This window comes from Sinohyriopsis cumingii, chromosome 10 (assembly GCF_028554795.1).
Source record: "Sinohyriopsis cumingii isolate HCF-2022 chromosome 10, ASM2855479v2, whole genome shotgun sequence".
Lineage (NCBI taxonomy): Eukaryota > Metazoa > Mollusca > Bivalvia > Unionida > Unionidae > Sinohyriopsis > Sinohyriopsis cumingii.
The window spans coordinates 116,515,707-116,524,244 of NC_142970.1; the positions used below are offsets into that span (position 1 = coordinate 116,515,707).

At 32.5% G+C, this 8,538-nt stretch overlaps 1 long non-coding RNA gene across 1 annotated transcript; it reads right to left on the minus strand.

Moving 5' to 3' along the window:
• Positions 1-1,645: 1,645 nt before the first annotated feature.
• On the minus strand, positions 1,646-5,033 carry LOC149791080 (uncharacterized). The gene is made up of 4 exons (XR_016423658.1): positions 4,935-5,033; positions 3,780-3,920; positions 3,255-3,312; positions 1,646-1,827 (listed from the first exon to the last, which is right to left on the minus strand). It is a non-coding gene; the product is annotated as an uncharacterized LOC149791080 (long non-coding RNA).
• Positions 5,034-8,538: the final 3,505 nt, after the last annotated feature.

Here is an 8,538-nt window from a genome sequence, read left to right on the forward strand (position 1 = left end):
ATTTAAAAATCCCCCCTTGATGTTAATACATCCATTCCAATGAACATACACACATTCATACATACATACATACCTACAAACATTCATACATACATCCATACATCCATACATGCATACATACATACATACATACATACATACATACTTACATACATACATACACACATTCATACATACATACATACCTGCAAACATACATACATACATACATACATACATACAGGGGCCCCGAGTGGCCGAGTGGTCTAAAGCGCTCACCGTTACGGATCACTGCCATCTCACCTCTGTCTGCGTGGGTTCGAGTCCAAGGCTCTGCTAGCGTGGGTACGTGAGAAAGCCTGCCAGTAGCTTCTCGTGGGTCGGTGGTTCTTTCCTGGGTATTCCAGTGTTCTTCCTCCGCCAGTTATACTGGCCGCCATGTATAGCCTATCTTGTGCTGAAAAATGGCGTTAAACCCTAGAACAACAACAACTACACACATACATACATACATACATATATGCATACATATATACATACATATCTTCATATCTACATGCACACATACATTCATATGATTCCTAAATTGCCAACTATGTATATAGCGGACAGGAACTCTTGTGGTTGAAGATCACTGCCATGGGCAACACATATTTTAATAGTGTTTTAGATATAAACACATTAATGCATATTATTAAAATGTTTGGGATGCACGCATTTTTTTGTTTATATAGTAAAAATATGTCTAAAGAAATGATGGAACTGTTTTGACGTGAAATTATCTTTATAGTAAGAAATAGTAGGGTCGAAAGAAATAATTAAAATAACTAAAGTCATTACTTTTCCAAAGGGTGGTAACTTGCTTTATGCTTGATCGTCAACTCCTTTTACCTTGCAATATTTCACTGAGAGCCGAAAAAAAAAAACATAACGGCAGAATATGCCTGGAGCTCCCCGTAGTCCGAAATGTCACCATTTCATGCAATGAGAGGTCAAAAGTGATTGCACCAGCAGAACGAATTTCATCTGCAAGGATATCGTTTATCGTTTTCTGTTTTCAAGTACTTTGCCAACCATACTGTACTGTAATGTAGCATGGGACGTCGTTATTTTCGCCATTAAAATTGTTGTAGATAGCTAACATTTGTGTTTGCATCTTGAAGAAGATTAGAGGAATTTCTCATAGCAATCATAACCAACATTGCTACATTCACATAACATCTTACTTGTAAATTCGGTTTTCCTGTGTCTTCGATCGTTATCTAAATCATCTAGACAGGTACATATGTTTGTTTTACTGTCTTTAATTTTAAACACCAGTCTGATAATTTGGGTCGCAACTACAAGCAAATTATTCTTCTACTGTTACTTCATGCTGTGTCCCTTCGTATCTCTGAATATGTGTGTGTCTAGAGGTAAATATTAGACAAACATAAGATGGAAGATAGGTAGCTATAAATATAGAATAACAGATACATAGATATATAGATAGAAAGATAGAGAGTGATATATAAAAAGACTGATAGATACATACATATATTGATTGACAGACTGATAGATAGATAGATCGATAGTTGCAGTTGCATATAAAATCTGCTTACATTTGACAACCATAAATAAATGAAAGACGTAAGAGAGAACATTTTTTATCATGGTCTTTATAGCAATGTGTTTCTCATATATTGTATATCAATAGATATGTTTCTCGGGAGTATTCGTTGTCAAAACAGGGAGTCAATGTTGTCATCAACTTGCACGAAGGTAACATATACCTTCTCTGTCTGCCATATTTTCACTACCAGCAACACCACTTTCCTTCTTTCTCTAGTTCCTTTTTCTCAGCTGCGTCTGTGACAGAAAATAAAGTAACATTGATACGGTATCATGGCAATATAATATCATCACTATGCATGTCTGATATGAATTTGTTGATTTGAAATTTAAACAAACTCCACGTATAAATTTACATTGACATTATTAACATAGGATATTCTTGGATATAAGTTTGCTGCATAGGAATGAAAATTAAAAAAGATGTGCCTCTTACAATTATAACGGCACTAGCACTCTTTATCCCTCATGTATCAGCTAAATGGTGAAGGCGTACAATATTTGATAGATAACAGTGCATTTGAAATTACGCTGCTAAGCTTGAATTTAGAGACAAGATACATACAGTAAATGCCTCGACTCAATTTCGACAGATAATATAGACCCCGACCTTTCCCATAAGGAAGCAGCGACTCAATGCATTTATTAAGGCCGTTCTATACTAACCAGCAATATGAATTTTTAGGCGTTAATAGGGGAAAGATGGACACGTGACTAATATTATGCATGGTTTCGTGCATTTCAATGAATTAATGTACATTTTATGAAAATATAAAGATATTCAAAAATATATTTGTCATAATTGTAAACATATTTTTCATTTGTTCTCTTAGGTAAAATAATAGCTTGAGGGATATAATGTCGGTCTTCCTCGCCTTCATCCAGCTACTTCCAGGCACAATTTAGTACATTTCCTCTGGATAATTACTTTAGCCCCAAAATCAAAACCCATTGTCAAAATAACTCAAACTGAAATTTCTTGGTTTTGTCACCAAGGACGTGTCACTAGATCATTCGCCGTCTTATTTCCCTGATAATTAACTTCTAGCTACTCAGTTTTCTATTTTGCATGTATGTATGTATGTACGCATGAATGAACGTATGTGTGTATGCTTTTATGTATGAATTCATGTATTCATGCATAATTCTGTATGAATGTGTGTATGTATTCATGCATGTATGTATGTATGTGTATATGTATACATGCCCGACTATAGGTTTCCCTGTATAGATGGACGATTGTATGTGTGTATATATATATATATATATATATATATATATATATATATATATATATATATATATATATATATGTATGCGTGTAGGTATGTATTTATGTATATATTTATATGTGTGCATTTACATATATGCAGGTATATATACAAATATATATATATATATATATATATATATATATATATATATATATAGAGAGAGAGAGAGAGAGAGAGAGACAGAGAGAGACAGAGAGATTGTATTTAATTAGAGACTTAGGAATGCAAAACGTAAATGTTGTCTAAATTTACGCCATTTTTAATCTCAGTTAATTAACATTTACGATAATTAATTGGATAATTTTATTTTCTGCAGAATTATCATATGCATAAAACATTTTATCATTAGAAGTACGCGGAATATTATAATATATGTATAAATAATCTTACACTCGTCGGCAAACTTCTTTTCAGCTTGTATTTGTCTTCCTTCTGCATAGGGAACTTCCTGTTATTTACAATAGTATGGAAGCTTAATAACAAATCAACGGAAAACACAGGTTCTAAAACTGAACATATATATATATATATATATATATATATATATATATATATATATATATATATATATATATATATATATATATCTTCATCAACAACATCAAAAGCAATTATTACTACTGCATCTACTACTGTTCGTCCCCTGAACGCAAAATTAAGATTAGCAACGACACAATGTACAAATTATGTTGTCGGTGCTGATAACACCGTTAGGATCCTAACAGTGATTTACATATTGCTTTGCCATGTGATGACGCAGTAAAACCATTACTTGATATTCTATATTTGTGGAAATCTACATGTTTTCATCTTTTAATGCGACAATCATTCTAGAACGATGATGAAACAATGCGTTCAAACTAATGTGATCGTTATGATTGAAACACATAAAAAGTACATGTGTGCTTTTAATACCTCAATGACTTCCTTCATGAGTTGGTTCATCTCGTCGATCTTCTCTTCGATGTTTTTTTGGACATCTATTGTGCCACACATAACCAATGGCAGCAGGACGACGAAGAGGACAATAGAGACGGACAGAAAGTCACGTGTCATCTACGATGAAAAGATTTAATTATGTCATACATTTCTTAGATAAGCAGGCAACATATGGATGAATAGACAATTAAGAGACTGATCAGCTTATACCTTGAAGAAGTTAAGTTGATTTATTTGAATCAATTTTTGTTCTGTTCCCCACAATACCACGGTTTTATTCCCAATATCAAGAGGGCAATATACAACTCATTATATAATTTGAATTATGTTTGCAATCTGTTAAGCGATGTTACAAATAATTGATCTATTTGCCTTCCACATGTTTCACTTCATTCAAGAAAAACGAAAACGCTAAGGTTAAATTAACAGAACTGTTATCCCACCATATTTTCAAACATAAACAAATGGAGTGAAATGATTCAATCGTGCTTCATCCTTAAATTAAGAAAAATACACATTTTGAAGTATAATAGTTAATGCAGCAATTTGTTTTCAGTTTCTAAAGCAGCAGTGGCGATTTCTAAAACAATTGGATAGTAAGGAAATAATAATTTTTCCTACCTTAAATATTCTCAGCATGTTTTTTTTATGTTTCCTAATTTCATGGTGTTTGTTTTTGTAATCATATCATTATATGTTTTTTATCTTATAGGCGTTGTCTAATGTTATAAAGCGCTTAGAGCTTCTAAAGATTAGGCGCTATACAAAGTCCTCATTATTATTAATAATACTAATAATATTATTATTATTATTATTATTAGTATTATTATTATTATTATTAAGGAAATGGTCTATGAATTGCGTAGTTAAAACGTCGTGATGAAAAAATATAGCTAACACTATATTATGCGATACTCGAATTTTCATATTTCAAATGGCGCATGTAAATTATCAGCAACTTAACAAGTGTCTGAGTTCATCATTTTATGATTACTTCGTATATATTAAATTATATTCATTTAAAGGCTAAACATTTGTAGTTTAAGAATAACTGCTGCAAAATGGCATTTATCAGATTATTAAATCGGTTGAAGGGATAGTCAGATTAGACAAAAAGTAGATTTGTCTCACCTTAAAAACGATTACGTTTGCAGTTTCACGGAACAGACTATCTCTTCTAAGCAACAGACAGCTTTGTGCCAATTGGTCTGAATTAGACTTATATAGAGGTTTTACTTCCTTACTGGGAGTGTATATACTTTTCTGACCAGTAATATACTTGCAGACCACACCCAGGTAGAAATCAAAGTATAGATGTATAGCCAATAGTTTTCCTTGAGGATAGGTAAACATGAATACAAATTTCGAACACACAGCTTTATTGTCTAAACAATGTCATGGTGTATACTAACCAAACACAATTATGTCTTATTGTTTGATAAAAATAACAAGAAACATAACGTACCTCTACAGAAATGTAATGCGACTAATAGCAGTTTGTAAATAAGACTTCCGAAATGAACTGAAACTATTACGAACTTGTGTTTTCCTTGTTTTTTAATGACTGTATGGTCTAAAACTAATATAAAAGTCAGAAAACCAACAAGTCTTATAAATTGTTATTTTTCTTTACCTAGAAAAATGTAAAAACGTAAATGGACTGTAGAGTAATTAAATCCCAAATAATTCAAAATGTTAGGTCACCAGTTATAATAAATAAATTGCTAGACAAATTTCAGTGGTATTTTTATTAAAGGCTCTGTAAAGGTTGATGTGCATGACTCTTGAATAAAGTATGAAACCAGTGACTGAAAGCATGCTGTGCTAACAGTTGCATATTAACATATTGACATAAAAACATACTACACAGCGCTGTTAGTTAGGCACTGACGCCCAAAACATAAATATCAGCGTCAAGGTCTTAAATGTAGGACTATGAAAAAGCCAAAACTGTCGAGAATTGGTTGAACTGCACATCATATATAAGGTTTATTAAAATGCATGTAAACAACATTAGACCAGTTTTTCTTTGAATAATATGTTCATATACAGAACCTGTATGATGTTCATGAGTAACATTTTATTGTTTGAAAAACACCATTCCAAGTTTGTAAGCAACAGAACAGTTCTTAGTCAGAATGATGTGCCTCTCCAGGGAACACATTAAAGGCTTTCAGGAATGCGACCTTCTGCATCAAATGCACATGAAATTCTCCGAGGACGCACCTTTTCTCTGTGTAATGCATCTTCAATATGTGCCTCGGTTTACACCGTAATACTTACCTTTTTATAATTTGTGTTAGTCATGGCCGATCTGCAGAATAGCTAATGATTTGACTTAGGTAAACATGCGTGAAATCATTTTCATTAATCAACAGCTAATCCTTCTCTGACGTGATGACTTCAAAGAAATTGATGTTCTATTGAATGTGTATTTACATGTAAGCACCTGCGATGGTTTGGCACATGCAAGAAGCCCCTTGTTATTTAAATCGTGTTTAAATTGGTATTGACGCATACATAAATCATGAAAGTGATCAAGGCTTTCTCTGAGTTTGAGTTGGACAGTAGTGCCCAATCATTAATATGTGACAATAATAATTATAATAATAACTGCTAATTCAGTGATTTGATTAGGGCGCTACAGTATCCGTAGGCACCTTTTAAAGACTGCGGAAAAGTACTTTGACTCATAAAAAACAAAATATTTTTTCATATTTCGGAAAATGAACTTACAATGAAAACGACACAAATGTTAATAACAGGCATTAAATATACACAGGTTAGAGCACATGTGAAAACAACAATGAGAACTCGACTGGAAAATTGAATGCAGACCCTGTCTCAAGTTTAGTAAAATATGCTGATGATACACTCTAATAGTGAAATTGTGAAAAGCTGTCAAAAGGGTTTTTGTAATTTTGAAAGTTGACAGCCATATCATCTAAATGGAGGAGTTAGATTTATTTATTTTCCACAACCTAGCTGAAACTTGGATGGATTATAAGTTAAAAAAAGTTTAGAAAGAGAGAGGTCGTGTTCAATTAGTAATGCTTTGTAACAGTAGTTTTATACACTGCAATCTCTCCGCAGTATCATTACATATATCAACACCTTTTTTGCAACATGTACTGCATTCTTCAATATTATAAGTGCCCGCAGTTTCTTTTATCTATCGATCCTTTATTTCAAACGATATACTGTCAGAGTGCATCATTTCCATCTTCTAATCAATGTTAAGGTCTGGCGCAGACATGATAATGTGATGTTTAATATTTATAGCAAGTTTGACAATAGAAAATAAGCATTGATATTTTAACTTGTCAGTTATATTTCAGTTTTAATTGTTTTAAGTATACAGATGTTCTGACTATAATGTCCTAACCTAGCCATGGGCAGATTGTGATCTCCAAGTGCCGAGATTACTGACTTTAACCAGTCAGTTTATCAAATTGACGAAGTAGGTATTTTTAATAATATAACCCTTAAGATTTCTTTCAAAGCTGTGTTTGCAAATAAAAGACACTCTACTATAATGATTAGCCACTTGGAAGTCTCAAGTCCACAACTAGTATGTATAATCTATTGTTTATATGAGTTTTATATGACACTGATGCATACTTGCTGTTTGGCAAATAATGAAATGGATAAAAACAAATCTTCGCGAAGTTGGCATGTCGCTGATTCCAGGTGTAAATTTGATGACCTGGAAGTAGAATCAGACATGTGAGTGGACAACACTAACCAGAAAAAAGAGTGGATTTCTTTATCTTGGACTATATAATGAGAGACCCAGTTTTAACTGGTATCTTGCTGGATGGATACTTCAAGTTGAATGATTAATTGATCTTTAAATGAAAATGTAGATACAGAAAAATGTCATGACATATTGAAGCATGATTTAAATTAAGTTCAAATGGTTTTGTTCTTGACTGTTTATGTTAAGTTTAAGTTTTTTCTACCTAAACGTCGTTATCTAGACATTTCCGAAATCATTATCTACATGTCCTTTTATCTGTCCTGTTTTATACATGTGTATATTTGTGTTTGCTCTTCTAACTAAATATCGATTCCCTTCTGTTTTTTTCCTCATTTCCATATTTATCTGCATGAACTTTTTTGGATAACTCTACTCATTGACATATGGTTTTTAGGTGCAATCAAAGATAAAATGTAAACAAAAGTTCTACGTTTGTAGGGGAGTGGCATGCAATAGTCAAGGATTGGGGGGTTGTAGGAGGTTAAAATGGGTCTTTGTTCCAATGAAAAATGATGATAAATGCAGAGTTCACAGTTTTAACAATATATCCACGAACCCACTTTGTCTAATTTATTATTAGATCATATACCCTAAAAATATTATGTGTGGTTTCATCCTGGAAGAATTACAACAAAGTGTGGTTCACATACTGTTCTGCATGGATTGAATCCACAGGCTCCTTCTCCTGCAAATATATGATTGTTATAATGTATTTTTTTATAAACGTGTAATACATAATTATATCTACATTTTAGTTTTAACTTTATATTTTTGCTAGCTATGATTTTTTCCTTATATTTCTTCGGCTTAGAGTCAGCCTAAAAATAAACAAGATGAAAAGAATGCGTGTTCGCCACAGGTACATAATTTTATATCATTGAGTGTTGCTGTATGGTGCTCTTCAAATGTAAGGGTGTGATGTTTGCAGTTTGGAATCCAAGTAAATTACCACTTTATGAAGTAAAGGCATTTTTA